A 21,159-nucleotide genomic window follows, 5' to 3' on the forward strand; every position below is an offset into this window, starting at 1 on the left:
TCTATCAACTGATTGATAAAATACTGATGAAGCCCCATCTCTTAATAATATTGAGATGGAAAGATAAGTGAAAAGAAAGGGTTATTTTCTGCTTAGGTCCCATTGGGCTGTTTTGTGACCCCCTCGGGGGATGTCAGTGCCCCGCTGTAGACACCAGAAGCGTAGAGGACTGCTACTCAAAGTAATAGATCCGAAAACTCTGTGTTATTAACCCAAGAAGAGGTCAGTCCCTTGGCTTAGATCCCTTTAATCAACTGTAATAGCTGAGGACTTTTTCAAAGTAAGATTTTCTGGATGAGAGAAGCAGCATGTTGATTGACCTAGGAAGCTTCCTACTCTTCTTGGACTGGTCACATGGAGTACCACTAACAGAGCACATCAGTTTGATTCAGTGTTCCTTTATTACCACTTAATTTTGTGCAAGGCCCTCTACTGGCCACTATCAAAACCAAAAGAATCTGATTGGCCGTCTTTGCACTCAGTAATTTTATAACCCAATAAATTAACATATGAATTAATAACATTCTCAACCAGTGTCCTTAAATAAAAAGTGGACTCATGTCTATTCTTAGGATCCTATTACTTTAGGAATAAAATACTTTATTCTATTTTTGTTCTCCTGAATGCTTAACAATAAATAACCAGAACAGCTGAATTTTCTCCTATTCTTATCTATGCAACAGTTGTTCATTTTGAGAAAAAAATTAAAAATTGTTCTCCATCTTTACTTCCCATTTAACTTCCATTTTTCTCCCTAATTGTCTCTTATCTGCCACCTGTTTGGAATGTTCACTTAATTTTTATTCCTGAAATATTATTGTTTTGGGGGGCTCAATTCTTGGTCTGCTGCTTTTATCACTCTATGATCGATCTGTCTGTCTGTCTGTCTGTTTATCCATCCATCCATACAATTCTCACCTATGTTTATGAGATTTTCCACCATCTTCTTGTCTGCTTGATGGGTGCCTCCAGTTTTCACCTCTCCTATGAGCTCCAGATGAGTTAGATAGCAAATTCTTGGGTTCATGCTGACCTCAAACTCATGTTTTTGGGTGTTTTTTTTTTTCCTTGATCTCATGACCATTTATGCACAAACTGTTTCCCCTTGAGTATTCTGTTTTTCAGTTAATATACCCTTACTTACTTAAGACAGGGGGAATAAGGCAGACAGAGAAAGACAAACACTATATAATATCATTTATATGTGAAATCTTAAAAGTTAAGTTGAACTCACAGAAACAGAGGATAGAATCATGGTTGCTGGAGCTCTGGGTGGGGGAAATGGGAAGATGTTGATCAAAAAGTAAAACCTTCCAGTTATAAGTTTTGAGGATCTAATGTACAGCATGGTGACTATAGTTAACCCTGTATTGTACACTTGAAATTTGCTAAGGGTAAATTTTAAGTGTTCTTAACACACACAGACACACAAAAGGAGCTATGTGAATTGATGGATGTGTTAAGTTAGTTGTGGTGAACATTTCACAATGTATGCATATATCAAATCATCCCATTGTACCCTATAAATACATAACAATTTTGTTTGTCAATTATACCTCAATAAACTGGGGAAAAAATAATGCTATCACTCACCAGCTTGGAGAAACAGAAACCTGGGAGTCATCCTATTCTCTCCCCTCTCCCTGTCCTTACCCACATCCAATTATAAAATTGCTTCCAATCTTACTCGTAACTATTTCTTAGTCTCACTTTTCTGCTTCTTTTTCAGGTATCTTATTTAAGGCTCTCATCATCATCATCTGAACCATTTCATTTATTTTCTGTGTTTTTTTCCTACTTCCAGTTTTTACTCTCTGCCCCTTTACACTTAAATCCATTGTAGAAAATGCAGATCAGATCATGTACTTCCATATTAAAGACTCTCAGTTTATCTCCATAAACTGCAAGGTAACTTTTATGTTTCTTAGATGATATACAGGATCCTCTATGGTCTCGCCCTGACCTCTTTGCATCCTTATATCCCACCTCTTCCCATCTGGCACTAGATGCTTTAATAATAAACACTAATGACAATAGTAATTACTGTTATCCAAATACCAAGAAGAGAAGGAGGAAGAGAGGGACTAGGAGGGAGAGGGGGAGGAGGAGAAAGAGGAAAAGAAAAAAAAAAAACATGAACACAGACGTGCTTCATGCTTGTCACTGCTAATATTTTCCATTTATCATCTTGTTCAAGCCTCACAATCCTTGAAATGATGCTATTTTTTCCTCCTTGTTTATACTGAGGCTTGAGGAAGAGAACTCTCTTTGCCTATATTCAATAGCCAGGAAATAGTTAAGTTTAACTCAGATTCCTTTCCACCAAAGTTCATGTTATTATACAAAAACACAATATGGTCTCAGGCCCTGTTTCTTTCTTTTTGCCTTTTTTTTTTTTTTTAATGTTGTTGGTATTGTCTGAGATAAATGCTCTTCCTATCTTTCTTCAACTGCTTTTTCAAGAATCAGCTTAGATTTGGTGACTGGTTCTTCTTCAAAGCACACTTAGTGTATAGTGAAACCTAAGATTTTAGACCTGGTATTGATCCTTTTCTCTCCATCTTTCCCATTAGAAGGTACTCTTTTTGTAAGCTGGAGCTATGTTTGACCTCTCTGGTCCCAGTATTAACTCCAGTTCTTGAACAATGTAAGTAGGGAGTCAGTACATTTGTAAAGCAAATTGTAGGCAGATTGGGAAAAAATAATTGCAGAAGTGAAGTGATCATTGCAAAGAATTCGTAATGAGCAGGGGACACACACATTTTCTAGAAAAATAACACTGTTTTTTTTTTTTTTTTTAATCAAAACCAGAACTTCCAAGTTTCAGTATAGAGAGGAGATGCTATCTAATGGCAGGACGGGCCATGGTGCCTGACAACAGGTACACTCTGTCCACCGGAGGTCCACAGTCGCTTTGGCATCTTCTTATTTTTTTGACCACTGCCTCACACTTATCCCCCTCACTTCATCCCACTATCACTTTTGTCTATCACGTTTTAGGGGAAGGTCTAGAAAATAAAAGAACTAGGCTACCATGAGACCAGAAGCTCCATAAAGTCAGAAACTTTTTTTCCACTAGTCTATCTCCATGAGTATAACAGTGCTGACACTTGGCAAATTCTCTGTAAGTATTTGTGGAGTGAATGTTGAATTAAATTCGCCCTTCCTTGTTTCCCTTTCCTACAGAGAAATTGAGATGCGCTCCCAGAACATTTCATTAAGAAAGATTTTATCAAGAAATAGGAAAAGAGAGATAAAGGGGCAGGTTTATAACATACATAGTTCTGCTTAATCCCTTCTAATTTCTTCTTCCACCTAAAGCTAGTTTGAACCCTGGGCTCCTTCTATCGGCTATTTTATAAGAGGCTACAGGTCAGTCTAAACTTGTAGAATCCATGCCTGGCTCCATGTCTGACTTCAAGTGGAAGGCTTCCTCTCACCACAATCACCTTGTAAATTCCTCCTAGACTTCTTGCACCTCTGTGGGCAACACCAAAGCCAACATATTTCCATAAATGTAACTTCAATCATCATTTTTTTCTTTTCAGAATATCCTCATATTTAAATTCTAGAGACCTCTGGTTCCAGGTAGGGTGGAATAAACGTACTCTATCACTTCCACTGAGTACAGGACGGGAAGCATGAACTCGCTATTTGAGAATTTTGAAACTAAATAGTGTCAGGGAGCTGTGGGAAGAATACAAGAATTAAAGCATGAGTTTAACATTAAAAAATGATATGGCCAATGAAAATATTCTTACACTTTTCTCAACCAATGTGGAAGTGGGGACTGAACGGCAGCCCAAAAGAATTCAGAAAGCTTTCAGTTCGGACTCCAAGAGCAAGAAAAGAAACTCACAACGCAGAGAGGATGTGAGAAACTTCTATTTCTTTTTCTTTTTTTTCCCCTCCATTCTCCCATACAGTCCTGTCATAGAAGTGTCAGTGACTGACTACAGGAGCCCAGAGGAGGCAAAATTCTGAAGAAAGAGAAACTTTCACCATATTCGGTGGGCCTCTGTGTCCAAGAGGGGTGAGCCAATTCTCTTTTAAAAATCATTTTCTTCCTGACGCTTGGCCCCCAACACAGACACAGCTGCAGAAACGCACAGCAGAGCAGGATGAGGGAAGCCCCACCTTTCTAGCCAGAACACCGAAATGATGAGCCCCGGCAATGGGAAAGTGCTGAGGAGGCTATGCATAGGGAAGAATTTGGGAACATGATTCCCATTAAGAATTTATGTGCCCAGTTCTGAGCTTACATATGTGGAACCAATTCTTTTTCATTTTCTTTTTTTCGTTTTTTTGGGCTGCACCCATGGCATGTGGAACTTCCCAGGCTAGGGGGTTAAATTGGAGCTGTAGCTGCCGGCCTACACCACAGCCCAGCAACGGGGGATCCAAGCCACGTCTGCCACCTACACCACAGCTCACGGCAACGCCAAATCCTTAACCCACTGATAGCAGCCAGGGATCAAACCTGCGTCCTCATGGATACTAGTTGGGTTCGTTAACCACTGAACCACGAAGGGAACTCCCTAGAACTGAGTCTATCTATCGTATTGAAGACTTTAATGTCTGAACTAACAGATAGACCAAACCCCATTTCCCGGACTAGGTGGCACATGTGGAGGTCAGATCCAAATAGCACTGGGCAGTGACAGCTGACCTGGTGGCCCACAGAAGGATGGTTAGAACCTACAGCCTGAGCCTCATCTACCAACTGTCTGCTAAATAAAACCATCAACACTACCCATGGTATTAAACAAGACTCAGCAGTGCACATTCCTGGATTAGGCAACTTATGAAGTACCAGAAACCAGCAGAAAAGTAGAGTCTTAGCAAAGGAGGAGGAGATACAAAGAAGAATCAAATGGAAATTTTAGAACTCAGAAATACAATAACTAAAATTAAGTGAGTCTGTTTGCAACATACAGATAAAAACTCATTTGAGCAGGCCCTAACATATCTTAACATATACCACAAGCATCATAACACACATACACACACACACAAAATAATGGATATAATAAGTGGAGACACTTCAGCTGGACATAATTATGAATAAAGAAACATATATTGAAGTTGTTCCCATGAGCCATATCTAGTTATCTAGTTACCTTGCATTTTGCTTTCAAAACAATAGAACTAAACCTGAGTATTTTATGATTTGTGGAGATTGTTTTGCGTTTACAAAGGTAGAAACCCATTGTTAAGAAATGCCATTATGTACAGAAGCAGCAATTCTATTTACAAAGAACTGCCCTAATGTGTCTATTTGCATATCATTTGCATTTTTGTCTCCGTACCTGTCAATCAGCTCCAACAATGAACAAATCAGGTAGCCCACATGGGAACCTGGGCCAAAGGAAAAAAAAAAAGCAAGGTGATCTAAGGTGGATGAAATCCTTATGTGTGTGTGTTTTTTTTTAAGGTGATATTTTTCCAAAAAGCATATGGTGTTGTCTAGAATATGAGGAGTTTGGATGTTTTAGCAAATACAGCTTCTCATCCTCTAATAGCTTTTTTCATACATTTTGGAAACTTCTGTTTCATTTTAGTCATTTTTGATGGCTTCTTCAAATTACCGAGCTAGGCTAAAGGACTTGGCAACTACCAAACAATACTCTGTGGCTACATGCAGTCTAAGTAGCTCTTGGGATGTATTATTTCTGAAAGCCTTCCTGCATATGTGGATGCAGTCAAATTAAAGATGGTTAGAAAAATTCTACAATTCAGGATTGCCAAAAGATGTGTGGAGTTACCAAAGTTGTAATGATGAACACTAACATCAGATCCATAGATTTGGTCACAAGTGAAAGAAAACGAATTTCTTGACCAAAACCTCCAGAGTGTTGAGTGACACTAACCCTTTCAGGTAGGATTTCTGTGGTTTTCTCCTGATGCTTATATTTCAGCGTGGAACATAAACCCTCTGTGAATGATGACACAAGGAAAATCTTGCTTACTTAATAATGAAGCTTCCAGAACTGATGTTTCTTTGGGGGGTAATATCCAGTTATTGTGTCTGCAGAATCCCGGGCCGGAGAAGACGCTTAGTAATCATTATCATGATGACGGCTCAGAGCGGATGCAGAAAGAGAGGGTCCTGAGTTAGGCCTTGTAGACAGCCCAGCAGTCCGGGCTGGCAAGAGTATTTTCCAATGGGTAAGATATTTTATTTAGTTTTACAAGTGGCATTGCGAAGCTAGCTTTTGCACATGGGTGCACTGCGCAATTACTATTTTGACCCTAATCATGAAAAAACTGAGAAGCTGACACTGAATACACTTTATAAGTTAATTGTGAAGATGAGATCTTGGGATTCTCCTCGGAAACCTAGTCCCTACCAGGCACTTTCCTTTGCATTAAATCCTGATGACACCAACATTCATTAGAGGGGAGGGAGATAATCCAATCAACAAGTTTGCTTAAACAGACAATCTTTCTTTGTTAAAACTTGTACACAAAAGAGATGTTGTGTGGAAGTAAAAACTAAGCAAAAAAAAAAAAAAAAAGAAAAAAAAACAACATTGTAGCAATTTGCTGAACATGGAGACTTATTGAGGATGCAGTCCTGAATAATACACACTAGCTTTGCTCTTCCTCTTTAGTCTGTGTAGAGAAGCTATGAATCATTCATGGTCTCCCAGCTGAGAAGGGCTTCAAAGGGGATGGTTCTGATTGGATGTCCTGTGTGAATTGCTATGCTGCAGAATCTGCTACACCCCTAGCACTGGAGGGTGGAGGAAGCACTTTCATCTGGGCCTCCAAAGTGTTTAGGGTCACAGTTCACCAGGAGATAACGATGTAGATGTACATTCAGAATTAGCTGCACAGATACCTGTGTAGTGCGGTGTGGAAAAGTGAGCCAGTTAGATCCCCAGTGGATGCTGTGAATCAATTACTGTATTCTGAATACAAGGTTGGCTGCAGGGGATAAACAGATGTCAGAGAATTTTTCCCTAATAAGACCCTGGTAATAGAAGAGCACTGTCAGCTTCATTTTGCATTAAAAATCTCATTTCCTCTTTATATGACCAATTTTATTAGGTCCCTAAACAAAGATATTTTGTGTAACTGTTAGCAGCATCATATGAATGGTGTCACTAAATTTCAGGTTTTCAGATTTTGTCACAAAAATCAAGAGGCAATGTAGGCATCTATCTAAAGTTGCAACTTTCAAAAAGGCTCTCTGTTCACATGCTGGTTGGTAATGGTTCATTTTCATTTTCAATCAGAAATATCAACGTTCTTAAAAAATATAATCCTCGGGGTGTAAATTAAAACTAAATTTTAAGTTTTCCGTGCTCTTTTTTTCATTTTCCAATCCTGGGTGATATTAGCATAAAGTTGCCCTTGCTGGAAGATCAGGCACTGTTGAAGTTTTCTGGGTAATTTTGTTTTTAAAGCCTCACATGTTGGGAGATACCTCTGACACGCTGTATTTCCCATCCCAGACATGAGTCTTTCACAGAAAAAAAACCGACACCCATATCCTTCCCTCCATACCCTTTGGAGGCCCAAATTGGAGAAGAAATATCATTTTGAGGTATCCGCTAATATCCAATTAACCTCTGCCTCCATCTGCAACTCTTTTTGAAAGAAAGATAATCTCCTTCAGGCTGTCAGGCAGTATATTTTCCACGTTCAGCTCCAAGTGGAAAGAGCAAAAGCAGAGGAGGTGGTACGAGTTCACTTGACAATGCCTTCTATTGATTTGCTGAGAAAATACCATCTTAAGATTCATTAGACTCCAGTCCTCCAAATGTGAAAAGGTTTGTTCCCAACATCTAACGATGAAGACAAATGAAAGAAGAGTGGCTTCTTCATGGTGGCAAGAAGACAAAACCAGTGGAAAATCACAGGGTGAAGTTATTAAAATGACATAGAGAAATAAAGTTCTCTCAATTGGAAATATAGGATGACAGAACTAGAATTCCACAGAAGAAAAAGTGTTAAAAACAATATACGTATTTTGCAATGTTATTATATTGGAAAGCTTCAATGAGTTGATGGATCTGATTTATTAATTTTGAAATTGGCTATTTTCAAATCTTATACATTCTCTGAAACTGTGTTAACTGTGTTGGCAGAACTCAGAGCACGGAGCTAAAGTAGAAAGGAAAGGTGCTTTTGTAGTGCTACACAGCTGCTCAGCAAATTCCCCCAAAGAAATTTCACGTGGTATAGAAAGGACTGCAACAAAGTTGCAGCAGGTGGCGCTCTTCCACTGGCCCACAGGACCAACACCCTCAGAGGAGTTCCCCTGTTGGATGTGCTAAGTTGTCGTGAAATGTTCAAATAGACTAAGAATTCATTGTTAAAAATACTTTGATGTGTTTTTAAAAAGTAGTGGTGTCCTATCAGTTTCCCAAGTTGGGTAATTATGTTCTTCCTTCCAGTATTCTTTTTCAATTTTATTTTAATTTGACGTTCTTCATTTATTGGTCTAAATTTGGGGTAGCAAATTGCTGATACTCTTGTTGCTGATAAACACTCTCGTCTCTCTCTCCAGAGGTGCATAAATTTCCATCATGACTTCAATGGTTTTTGCATAGAAAATATTCTCTATATATGCATCATGAAAATTTTGAAAGAAACAAAATGAATGGTATTATTCATTGACAGTGGGATTGGAATGATTAATAACAGATAAATGAAGAAAGGTGTAAAATAAATCTACAAGACTGACAGATTCAGTATTGAGTACACTACTCATGGAAAGTGGGAATTGACATGGCATTAGTCCGTAAGTAGTAATTAAAATCTCAGTGGGGCTTCAGAGTTTATTTTTCATGTTTACGCATCACAAACAAAAAAAATCTACCTAAAAGCGTGAACTTCCAAATTAAACCCATTCTTCATACTATAAATCCTACTATTTTGTTACTACAACACACTCCATTTATTGTTAGGAGGCAAATACATGTATTTTTCAAGTCTGAGGCATACGATTTTTATGGGTAATTATGATATAGCTATATACCAATAATTGGTCATAAAGAATTTAATAATAAATTAACTAGCTACTTTGATTCTGTCTGGAGTCTCCTTAGCTGTTCTTTGTCCAAAGCTTAGGCTGCCTTGCCATCTCAAAGAAAATGTGAAAAATAGAGAAAATTAAGTCTTTTGATCAATTTGCAAGGCAAAAAAAAAAAGGAAAACTGAAGTTCCCATTGTGGCTCAGTAGACTGAGGACACGATGTTGTCTCTGTGAGGATGTGGGTTGCTGTGGCTGTGGTGTAGGCTTCAGCTGCAACTCCCATTTGACCCCCCAGCCTGGGAACTTCCATATGCCACAGGTGCAGCCTTAAAAGGCAAAAAAGAAAGCAGTCTCTGAGGGAGTAGAAGGAACAACCCAAATGTTGGAGAAGGCCTTTCCAAGGGCAAAGTAGCCAGTTGTACCAGGCTGAGGCCGAGTATCTCCGGAAGGTGCAGCCACGGACCAAGGCTCTGACTTGACCTTGTTTGCTTGTTTGCCTTCTCAATGTCTGAGAAATGACTTTACCTCAACTGAATTTCCTGCTAGTCCGTGAATACCATTAACAAAATTCTGTTTCATTTAATATTCTATATGAGTCACTAAAATCTTACTGGCACATTAGATTAGGAAAAGTTCTCATATTATTTATTTGTCTTAGGTAAGAACCTCTTAATTTGCATTACCATTTCCTCCAAAAAAGCAGCCACTTCACACCGTAACATTTTATGAGTAGGAAATGTGAATATATTTGTACGGATAGTTAAATTCATGGTGTCAAAACTATGGTAGATTCTCATAAGTGGTTTGAGAAATAAAATGTCACAGCAGGAGGAGACACATGATATTAAACTGTAAACTTAACTAAAGGTTAAAACATCTTTGCAATCATTTATCTTGATCTCTTCAAGGGGTGGTTGGATCATGATTTGCCTTTAGAAAGGCCCATGCAGTTTACTTGAAGTGTCCCAGAATAAAGATCATGCCTCATGAATTCAGTGTTTAGCAGCTTACCTAGCACCCGATAGGTGCCTAATCAATATGTTTTGGATAAATTAATAATGAATGAACAGATAATTGGATCAAAACCAGTTGAATGAGGAATAGAGTTGCTTTTTTATTCCTAATTAGTATCATCTGGTGAGTAATGGAATAGTTTCCTTTCTGGGAAACGTTTTAAAGATTCATTTACCCAAATGCTCATCATCCATTCAACAGCTAGCTGGGCTCTGAAATATACTTACTATTAGGCAAGGCAAGATAGTTGGCTTTTAAAGATGGAAAGGCAAATGGGTGTGTGTAGGAAGAAAGATAACAACTAAATTCAGTGTGGTAAGTGCAGTGATAAGAGAAAGCACAGGGCACTTAAATACCTATTTTTGGTCCTTGATGTTAAGGATGGGCTTTTAGGGATGATGACAGCTAAACTGAGCCTGGGTCTGAGGAGCACATGAAAGTCAGTGGATGAGATGACATTTCATGGTACAGGACAGAGAGGGGTGATCCAGACAGAAAGAAGAATATTTTCAAAGGAGTATATAATTCAGTGACCTGAAAGTCATTAAATAAGGCCACTGGACAAAATAAAACATCATTTAAAATTTTACATAAATATGAAGATAATCATGAATTAAAACTGTGATTTGGAGTTCCCGTGGCGCAGTGGTTAACGAATCCAACTAGGAACCATGAGGTTTCGGGTTTGATCCTGCCCTTGCTCAGTGGGTTAACGATCCAGCGTTGCCGTGAGCTGTGGTGTAGGTTGCAGACGTGGCTCGGATTTGGCATTGCTGTGGCTCTGGCGTAGGCCGGCGGCTACAGCTCCGATTAGACCCCTAGCCTGGGAACCTCCATATGCCACAGGAGCAGCCCAAGAAATGGCAAAAAGACAAAAAAAAAAAAAAAAAAAAAAAACAACCAAAAAAACAAAAACAAAAAAACCTGTGATTTGGATAAATATAAATGATACAGAAATGGTCCATCATGTTACAGGAATTGGTCTTGTATCGACTTTTGAGTTGTCCATATATGGTAGTTATCAAGGAACAAACAAAAATATACACAGATCAAAAAATGATACTCAGAAGGACACAACAAATGAAAATTGACAGCTTTAAAAATTAGCAGATAGTAAACAATTCTCTTCTAAAAAGTGGAGAATAAAAAGTAGTGTCCGAAGACATCAAACCACAGGTTTATAATGGTATAGTGACAACCAGTTTTCTTTATGGTCTTAAGTTGTTCATAAATATTCAAGGAAATTTAAGGCATCTCTTTTGAAATGAGGGAATAAAACCCTCTTTTTCTCAGCTCTGGTTTTCTTGTATTCCTGGGGACAAATGTCAAACCTACATAAATGTATAACTATTCTTCTATCCTGCCTATCAATCTGGTGATAGAAGATGAACATAGAGATAGCCCATACATTTTAGAGTCATGTGGCCGACAGTGAGGTTTCTCTTAATCCTTAGTGGGATTTGACGCAGTCGCATATCTCTCACTGAAACATCACCCCTCCATTGTCTAACTTTGGTGTCAGCTGCTCTTCAGTAAACTTTGTCAGAGGAAGGCCACAACTGATCACTTTCAAACAAGTAGGCTTACCCAGAGAATTTAATAAAATCACTGCAGGAGTAATATGACACAGTTTTATGTCATTTGATGGTATTCTATTTAATTTTACTTTTGGTTTTAGGGAAAGGGATGATGCTTCTTGGCAAGACCAGCTACGTTATTTTGAGGTGCAAGGAAAATGCAGTAAACGTTCAAACATCACTAAGAATCAAAACTGTAACAGTAAAGCATTAAACCAAGAGCAGGACAGTGTGCAACCCATGTGCAACCGCACATGGTCTTAAGTCCATGAAGACAGCCCTGATACCTAGTATGATCCAGGGGTCTAAACCACATTTTATTGATGATAATATGATGCTGACATAAATGTTCACTCTGGGAAGGAAGACCCTGAGAAATCTACTCTTAAAAGAATGATAGGTGCTGTTGAGACTTCCCCAGTAGGAAAAGAGGTGATCAGTTTCTCTATAGCAATAAGTGGGGAGATGGAGGAATAGGTGAGTAATCACAGAAAGAGGTATCAGAAGGGCTGGTTTCCAATCCCAGCCTGACACTCATAGCAAACTAGGGCAAGTCTCTCACACCTCTTTTAGCTTTGACTTGCATTCCTGTGAAATCAAACTAGTAATTCTTTTTTTTTTTTTTTTCTGGTCTTTTGGCCTTTTCTAGGGCCGCTCCCGAGGCATATGGAGGTTCCCAGGCTAGGGGTCTAATCAGAGCTGTAGCTGCTGGCCTATACCACAGCCACAGCAACACCAGATCCGAGCCGCATCTGCAACCTACACCACAACTCACGGCAACGCCGGATCCTTAACCCACTGAGCGAGGCCAGGGATCGAACCTGCAACCTCATGGTTCCTAGTCAGATTCGTTAACCACTGCGCCATGACCACGGGAACTCCCAAACTAATAATTCTTACACTGTCTATTTTCCTGTGACATTGTAAAGAAAATATGGAAAACGACCATGAGGTTTTTTTTAAATCGCAAAGGATTGTACAAATGTAAGATATATTTATTGTGGAGTAGATGACAATGGTAAGGTAACAATAATAATAACAAGAACAAGAGTAGCATATTCAAGCATTAGGCTTTTGGAAAAACTGTAAATTTATATCATCCTTATTGGATGAGCCCACCAGTTTTGTAGAGAACATACTTTTTTTTTCTGCCTCAGGTGGTAGAGGTTAAGGGACTCTGAATTTTATGGTTGAAAAGTAAAGTTCAGTCATAAGTGAATTCATATTGTAAGTGTAATTTAATTGTTTTAATTTAAATATTTCACAGCAATAAAAATATGGGAGTCAATACCAATTTCAACTGGAAGAAAGAATACTTAGAAATCTACATTGAACTTGCTATAGATATTAAAATGGTATGTTTCTTTACATTAAAAAATAACTAGTATCCTATATAAATACCAAGCAAAGAAAAAATTTACCTTCAATAAAATGTTAATTCAAAATGAGTATGCATAAATTTTTATTTTACAAACTTCCATATGCACATGAGTCCATGTGTCAGAAAGAAAATTATCAGCCATGAACATGATATATATACAGAAAGCAATTCCCATTTGTCCAATTGCCAGTAAGGGATTTATTCGAAAAGAAGAATTATCCCTTCACCTTTATAAGCAATTTGGTTTCTGAATGTGCTTATTGATGGGTACTGTTTTCACTACTCAGCACTAATTATTAATTTGTATTTGGAGGGGGTTATGCATATAATTCTCATTATTCTCAAGGGATTTTTGTAAGTAACATTTTAGAGCTGTGGCTGAAAATGCATCTAGCTCTCACTTCTGGTGGCAGGTTACCTCACATTATCATCCTGTTGAGAAGTCATAAGTGTTGGCTGGTATTACACCTCCACACTCAAGGTGCCCATATTTCAGTGAGAAGAGAGGAGTTTTCTGTTAGAGGCGCAGAGAATGAGAAGTTGGTCCCTGGATACCGTTTCATTTTAGTGGCATGCCATTAGCATCTTGAATATTTCAATGTGAACACAAGAAAGTTCATAAGGGGATAAAATAACAATACTAATGTCAGATTTATGGAGAGTCTTATCCTGAAAATTCTTAAACTGCTTTCAAAGCAGGATCAGTTTACTTATTGAGCTCCTTTTCACTTTCTTTTTTATTCTTGAAAAAAGAAGCATAAAACATCACTCATTTATAGTTTCATTGTTTCTGAAAGGATTCATTTTACCATTTAACTGGAATGATTTTTTTTAAGGGGGTTGAAAAAACATAGTCTTTTTTGTTTTTTTTCTCTGTTTGATCATTAGTACCTAAAATGGAGTTTTGGATGGGCGGGTTGTTTGGGGGGGGGGGGTTGGTTGTTTTTTATTTTGGTGTTGCAAGTTAATGCCAATATTTTACTTTATTTTATTTTTGCCTTTTTGTCTTTTTAGGGCTACACCTGCAGCATATGGAGGTTCCCAGGCTAGGGGTTGAATCAGAGCTACAGCTACCCACCTAGGTCACAGCCATAGCAACACGGGATCTGGACCATGTCTGTGACCTACACCACAGCTCACGGCAATACCAGATCCTTAACCTACTCACTGGGGCCAGGGATCAAACCTGCGTCCTCATGGATGCTAGTGAGGTTCATTAACCACTGAGCCATGATGGGAACTCCCTAATGCAAATATTTTAAAATGCTTAATGTACAATTCTAGAAGTTCAGGTAATATTTCAAAAGTAAAAATATGAAATATTTTCTATCCAACTGATACACATTTTTTTAATGTATGTTTTAGGGCTGCACCTGCAGCACAAGGAGGTTCCCAGGCTAGGGGTTGAATTGGAGCTGCATCTATAGCCTATGCTGCAGCTTGCAGCAGCGCAGGTTCCTTAGCCCAGTGACTGAAGCCAGGGATCAAAACCTCTATTTTCATGGATACTGTTCAGATTCTTTACCCACTGAGCCACAATGGGAACTCCTGATACTCATTTTGGAAGGCACTGTGGCTGGAGTAGGAACCAGCTATCTGAGGGATGCTAAGTGAGTGAGGCCAGGAGCTTTGCCCTCAAGACGTTTCTCATCTGCCAGGTAGCGTATCCACAAACCGGCGGTGGGAGAGCTCTTGGGGACACACATAACACCCTGAGAGGACCAAGCAGGAGGATGATGGGGGGTGCGGGTGAGGGGGCTGGAGGAGGGGAAGAGCTCGAAAGGCTTTCTGGAAAAAGATGACATACAGTCCTTAAAGGATGAGTAAGAATTCAGAAGTTTAGGATTTCAGCTAAAGAGTCAAGGAAAGCAGGAGTTCCTGTCATGGCTCAGTGGTTTACAAACCCAACTAGTATCCATGAGGACACAGGTTCAATCCCTGGCTTCACTCAGTAGGTTAAGGATCCAGCATTGCCGTGAGCTGTGGTGTAGTCACAGATGTGGCTCAGATCCTGCATTGTTGTGGCTGTGGGTAGGCCAGCCCCTGTAGCTCCGATTGGACCCCCTAGCGTGGGAACCTCCACATACCTCAGGTGCAATCCTAAAAAGACAAAAGACCAAAAAAACAAACAAACAAAAAAAGAGTCAAACTAAACATATGGAAAGGGTACAGAGGAATCGGGAGGTGTTGAGGAGGTTCGATCGGCTTTTAGGGCGTGTTTGGAGAGTAGAGAGAGAACTATGTCTACTTCCATAATCAGCTCTTGTAATTTATTCCGTATAAACATTGAACACTTATGAATTGGGGAGTGATTTTACAGGGGCTGCACTTGAGGGAGGCAATGATATCAAAATTGTGCAAGATGGGCCAAAGGGGAAACCATATTTGGATTGTGAAAAATCCTTTCCAGATTTTATAACTGTCAGGACTTAAACATTCTGAAGTCTTTCAGTCTTAAAAACAGGTGCTGTTGTTGGTGCTATGGTAGTGGGGGTGAGAAACCTAACGAAAACCGTGTCCAAGGAGTGTAGGGAGAAGGTTTTGTCAAAAGGACAGTTTCATGATAAAAGAGGAATAAATGATGCAGTTCAGTTGTTTGCTAATAGCAATTTTTTTTTTTTTTTTTTGTCTTTTTAGGGTCGCACCTGCGGCACATGGAGGTTCCCAGGCTAGGGGTCAAATTGGAGCTGTAGCCACTGGCCTGCATCACAGGCACAGCAATGCCAGATACAAGCCGCGCCTGTGACCCACATTGCAGTTCCTGGCAATGCTGGATGCTTAACCCACTGAGCAAGGACGGGGATTGAACCTGTGTCCTCATAGATACTAGTCGGATTTATTTCCACTGACCCAAGACACGAACTCCAACTAATAGCAATTTTAAAGTGCTTTTTAAAAGAGTCTTTTCTTCAGTCGCCTAAGAATTGCCCTGTTTGTATTACTCATTCCAGGCAGAAATACACGGGAGTCTAAATGTGTAAATAAGAAGTCAGTCATCTAAATTAGCAAATTTTAACAATGTTTTTAAATTTCGCAGACTATTTTGATAGGTTTGTGAGTGTCTGAGGGACTTCAATAAAAACTAGCTTAATCTGAAGTCATCATGTTTTTCTGGAAATGGAATAATAACTTTTTCAAGTTTAAGAACAAAGGACATTCCTCATAATTCACAAATCACATTATCTATAAAAATATTCTATCTCTATCATGGAAACTAATTATTATTATTAAAGAAAAGCTTTTCCAGGGACTCTAAAGTTCTTCAGGATGGCTGAATTGGGCGAGCTCCATGACGACAAATTTCAAGTTTAAATTTCTGCCTCTGACCTTGTTTTATTTTCTTCTTCAAATCTGATTTCTTGAGGCTTGCCCCACCCTCTGGGGTTTTCGGTCTTTTCTCCAGAGTATATGTATAACCTATTTGTTTGGTTACTCAGACTGAGGCTTCAGACCAAGGAATTGGAAGTTGCTGCCTCTTGACAGCCTGTGCTTTATTCTTCTATCATAAAAAGGATCCTAAGTAAAGAAGACCAGCAGTGACTTGTGTAGCTTCTGGGCATTTTTTTGTTCTTGTGATCTAAAGTCCACTTATTGTGTTTTCTGTTATTTGGAGGTCATCAAACTTTGATCACTAGGGGGGAGTGTGGGGTTTTGCCTTGATCTCTGAGATCATACTACAGGCTGATTTAAAAAAAAAAAAAAAACACATATGAAAGGTTTATTTTAAAATAAAAAAAGTCACACTTCGTTTGTGTCGATGTGAAATGTGTAAGAATGGTGAAACTCAAAACAGCGCTAATGGGCATTCATTTCTAAATGGAGATAGGAACGTGGCCAGGGATACACCAACTCCTCGCATTCATGAGGGTATTTGAAATAAAATGTTGCTCTCCTTTTCTGCAGCCCATTGACCAGATGCACACGTGCCTACCATGGTTTACTACATGTAAGGACGGCGTGGAGGTGGTAAGATGACCTGCCATACCATGGACCCATTTTATTCACTGTTTATTGTGTGCCACGACCATACTGGAAAGGTCAATTTTCCTCTTGTGTTTTAATAATAGGATAATCATTTTTGAAAGGGTACATGAGTATGCCCTCTAAAAAACAGAAGCAACCATTTTATTCATTAAGTTATAGAGTTTTAGCACTGGAACCAATTTGAGAAGTCAAAGCAACCTGGTTCTTAGTGACCTTCACGCGTGCCTCAGATCAGTGAGCTAGATAGGAAGAAAGAGATGTTTCGACAGCATCCAGTGCCTAACCTTGGTTCAGTGTTTCCTTTACACCAGTCTGTGTTGTTATTTATTTTTATATGTTGTTTATTTACTTCACTGCCAAGTAATCTTTTAGCAGAAAAGGATTTCATTCTATTGTTTCAATTGCTACTTTTCATTATAGAGAGAGAATTAATAAATGCTTCCCAAATCTATGTTCCTTCCATTGTAGTCACAGATTTCCTACTTTGGGAGACCATTTCATGGGAGTAAAGAGGAATTAAAACCAATTGAAACCCAGTGTGGGTTAGATTGTATATGAAAAGATATTTTTTTCTTTTCTTTCTTGTTGACATTAGTGGTTTTGGACTTATCTCTCCCTCAGTATTGTTGAAATTCTTCTTTTCTTGCTGTATTTTTATTGTCTAATAAATAGGAAACAAACTAAGGGGTGAGGAATAATAAGATACCTTTTGTGTAGACAGCAAAAGTAAATAATTCAAACTAAGAAGCACGTCTGGGACCCTCAGATTCGCCTGTCTTCTCTAGAGAATGGGTGTGATTCTTTCTAGCTGTGAAGAGTGTCTATGTTCCAATGCTTATCTAGTCATTCATGAAGAAACTAAATAATGGCTATATTCACAAAACATAGCATCAAATTCAGGCAGAGTTCTAAAGAAAATATAAAGCATATGGTCCACATTTTAGGAAAACATACACTCACACTCAAGTTGGAAAGCAATAAAAACCAAGATTTGATGGAAATTAAAAATGTCATAAATATCGTAGTCACTAGAGGAAGTAGGAAAGAGAATCGGTCATAAAAGGTGATTAGGATTTCGTAGGAAAAGAGAAGCCTTTTAGGCTAGGGATGAACACCTACAAAGACTTGAAATTGGCACTCTGTGAGCTGAGGTTGAGGGACCATGGCTTGGCCAATCTGGCTCCAATAGAGACTCCATAAGGAAGTAGTGGAATTAATTTGGAAACAAAAGTCACAGACCTTGGAGGCCAGCAAGGAATTATGCATTTAATTCCTACAGATCAGCATCTCTCACACCCTGTTGGGAATAAAGATCTGTGGTTGAATAATTGGAAGAAACCTGACAATCCTAAACCCCTTTTGGAGCTTTAAGAGCACAATTAGGGTGTTAAAGACATCAATCAGGTCTGCTGTTAAAAATGCCGCGTCTCACAACGTATAATTTATCCTTTTCTCATCATTTAAAATGTGTTTTGGGGGGTATATTTTATGATTTTTGTTTTTTCCATTATAGTTGGTTTACAGTGTTCTGTCACTTTCTACTGTGCAGTAAAGTGGCCGAGTCACGCATATATATGCATATTCTTTTTCTCACATTATCCTCCATCATGTTCCATTATAAGTGACTAGATACAGTTCCCTGTGCCATGCAGCAGGCTCTCATTGCTTATCCACTCCAAATGCAATAATTCGCATCTGTTAACCCCAGACTCCCGGTCCATCCCACTGCCTCCCCCTAATATTAACTAAAAAACTTAGTCGTGCCTAACATTCTTGGCATCATCTGTTCCAACATGGAGTACTTTACAGAATAAAATCTGGATATTTCTGCAGAAGGCAGCAATAACATGTTCTAAATTGGAAAGTGGTACAAGGGAATTTCTCTTTTAGAGAGGTAAATATGGAAGTTGTATAAATTCAGATAACCTCTGTCCAATTAAGCAGGGATTGGGATGTACAGTCCGTCCAATTTGTGCTTAATGGGTTGTTCTCCACAGCGTTCACCATTTCAGCAACTGGATTACTAGATTTTATTGTTTTCAGGCACTATCCAACGTGATAAATTATTGTAATGTTCAATAAGTTTGACACGATTCTCCCACCAGAATTGAAAAAGTGGTGAGTCGCTTCAAGTTTTAACATACTTAATAAATATTGAATGACCTCCTAGAGCAAAAACAAAACTTATTTAGAAAGCAAAGGAAAATAAGCAAAACAGAAGTGTAATAATCATAACTTCTGATTGATGAAGGTGACAGTGAAGGAAATAAGAGTCTTTGGAGTCTGTGCAGTGATGAATTAAAATCAGTTAAACCATTTTTTCAATGTGTTTGTTATTGTTGCTGTTTTGAATAAGATGCTTACTCATGTCTGGTAATTGTACCAAAGTTGGATTTTAAAAGAGCATCTGCTAGCTCTATAGAAGAATGAGAACTTTTTTTTAGGTAAGAGATTTTCTGAGCCTAGTCCACCCTGATACTTAGCTCAGCTTGGGGTTTTGCAGTCAGATTGAAAGGCATTAAGAATTCCTCTCCTGAAAGTTTCTAAAACCACAGACATCACTCTAATAGTCATTTAGCAATGTCAACATAAGGCTACGATAATAACTCTGCTGTAAAAAGCGGTTCTCTGAAATGAAGAAATAGCAAGCATGAGTAGATGTTAAAAATAAAAGCTTATTCATAGCAACAATGCAAGGGGCTGCAAGAATTAAGAGCATGGCATAGCAGGAACTTCCTTCTCAGCTATGGCTGCCTTCTGAAAACTCTTAGGTTTCTTAATTCTTTAGTAAAAAATTTTGCAAATAGAAACTGTCAAAGCTATCGTCACTAATTTCTATTCAACCAGGAAGAGGAAGAGGGAATGTGTATTTACTCAAAGGGACACTCACACAGATCAGCAAAGAGTTTCTGATAAAGGTTTTTAAGTGTTCTTTTAGCTAGAAGGTTAATCAAGGGGCTTCCTTCATGGGATGAGGAGAAGTGAAGGAAAAGCAAAGCTTTCATTTGAGAGTAGAAAGACCTTGAGGAATTAGTGCATGAAATTCTGACATAACAAAATTTGTCAAAATCAATGGATAATACCTCTGTACTTATTGGGGTTTCACTAAAGAAAATCAGTTGGATATATATGTAAAGAGATTTATTACAAGGAATTGACTTATACAGTTGTGGCTAGGCTTGTATGAAATTCTTCAGTAAGGCCATTGGAAGAACAGCTTGGAAACTCTCTGGCAGGAGCTAAAACTTCAATTCTGTTCCCGAAGCCTTTGACTGATTGGACCAGGCCCACCCAGATTTTCCAGGACAGTCTTCTTTTGACATAAAGTCAAATTTAATGCTAGATGCTAATCACATCTGTAAAATGCCTTCAGAGTAACATCTAGATTAAAGTTTGACTTGAATAAGTAGATACCCATGGCCTAACCTAATTCACCCACTACACTGACTATTCCATCACCGTTCTCCTTTAGTGTGCAGTCTTTAGCATCTTAAAGATGTGCTTTAGTGGTTAAGGCTAAATTAGTAAGTTGTTTGTTTAGACTTGTCTATTTGTGTATTTGAGCATAGGTTTCTAAAACTTGGTAATAAATGTGTAGATCACATTTAAGGATTTGAGGACGCTCATGTGATCTATTGCAATTACTCATTACTGAACACTAGTATTTACTGGGGTTTTCCTAGTGTGTGAAGCAGAGGTAGTGATTGGCCTCAGGGACCTTATGGTATCATGGGCCATAGAGATAGTTTGTGTAAATGTCTTCAATGTGCATTTTCTCAGTTACTAATTATAAGCTTTAAAGGGAAAAAAGTTATTCTGCTTCCTATATGCAAACTGTCTTGAAAATAAAGCACTCACTTGTTCAAAGAATCCATATTGAATGTTAGTTATTCAATATTACTATCAAAACATGTTTTGAGATTCCTACCTGGTACTAAGTCTTTAGAGGTCTTAAGGATATCAAAAGAAATGATAAACTACTCTTGGGGGTCGAAGGTTGGAAGGTCCTCCAGATATGGATTCAGTAAGGGCAGAACAGCTCACTCTATCTAGGAAAGCCTAAGAAGAAAAGACTCAGAAAGTAAGGTTTGAGCTGTGACATTGGAGGTGCCTTTGCCAAAGGGGGAATGGTGGCCCAGGCTTAAAGGAGAAGATCATATACATCCAGCAGTGAGCCCTGAAAAAGGCACATCCTGGAAAAGAGACTAGTAAATTTG

At 38.6% G+C, this 21,159-nt stretch overlaps 1 long non-coding RNA gene across 2 annotated transcripts in view; it reads left to right on the forward strand.

The window, feature by feature from the left end:
* Window positions 1-21,159, forward strand: part of LOC110255833 (uncharacterized) — a 217,375-nt gene that overhangs the window by 149,438 nt on the left and 46,778 nt on the right. Inside the window, exon 4 of one of the 2 annotated variants that reach the window (XR_014819655.1) lies at window positions 16,862-16,904. This is a non-coding gene — a long non-coding RNA (uncharacterized LOC110255833). Of the gene's footprint in view, window positions 1-16,861; window positions 20,810-21,159 lie in introns of those variants that run through there. The other variant, XR_002336703.2, reaches the window with a different exon arrangement.

The sequence above is a fragment of the Sus scrofa genome, chromosome 11 (genome assembly GCF_054392235.1).
Source record: "Sus scrofa isolate SSC_HxYL_T2T_F1_AM1 chromosome 11, Sscrofa_HxYL_maternal_Yorkshire_Landrace_v2.0, whole genome shotgun sequence".
In the NCBI taxonomy this organism is placed as follows: domain Eukaryota; kingdom Metazoa; phylum Chordata; class Mammalia; order Artiodactyla; family Suidae; genus Sus; species Sus scrofa.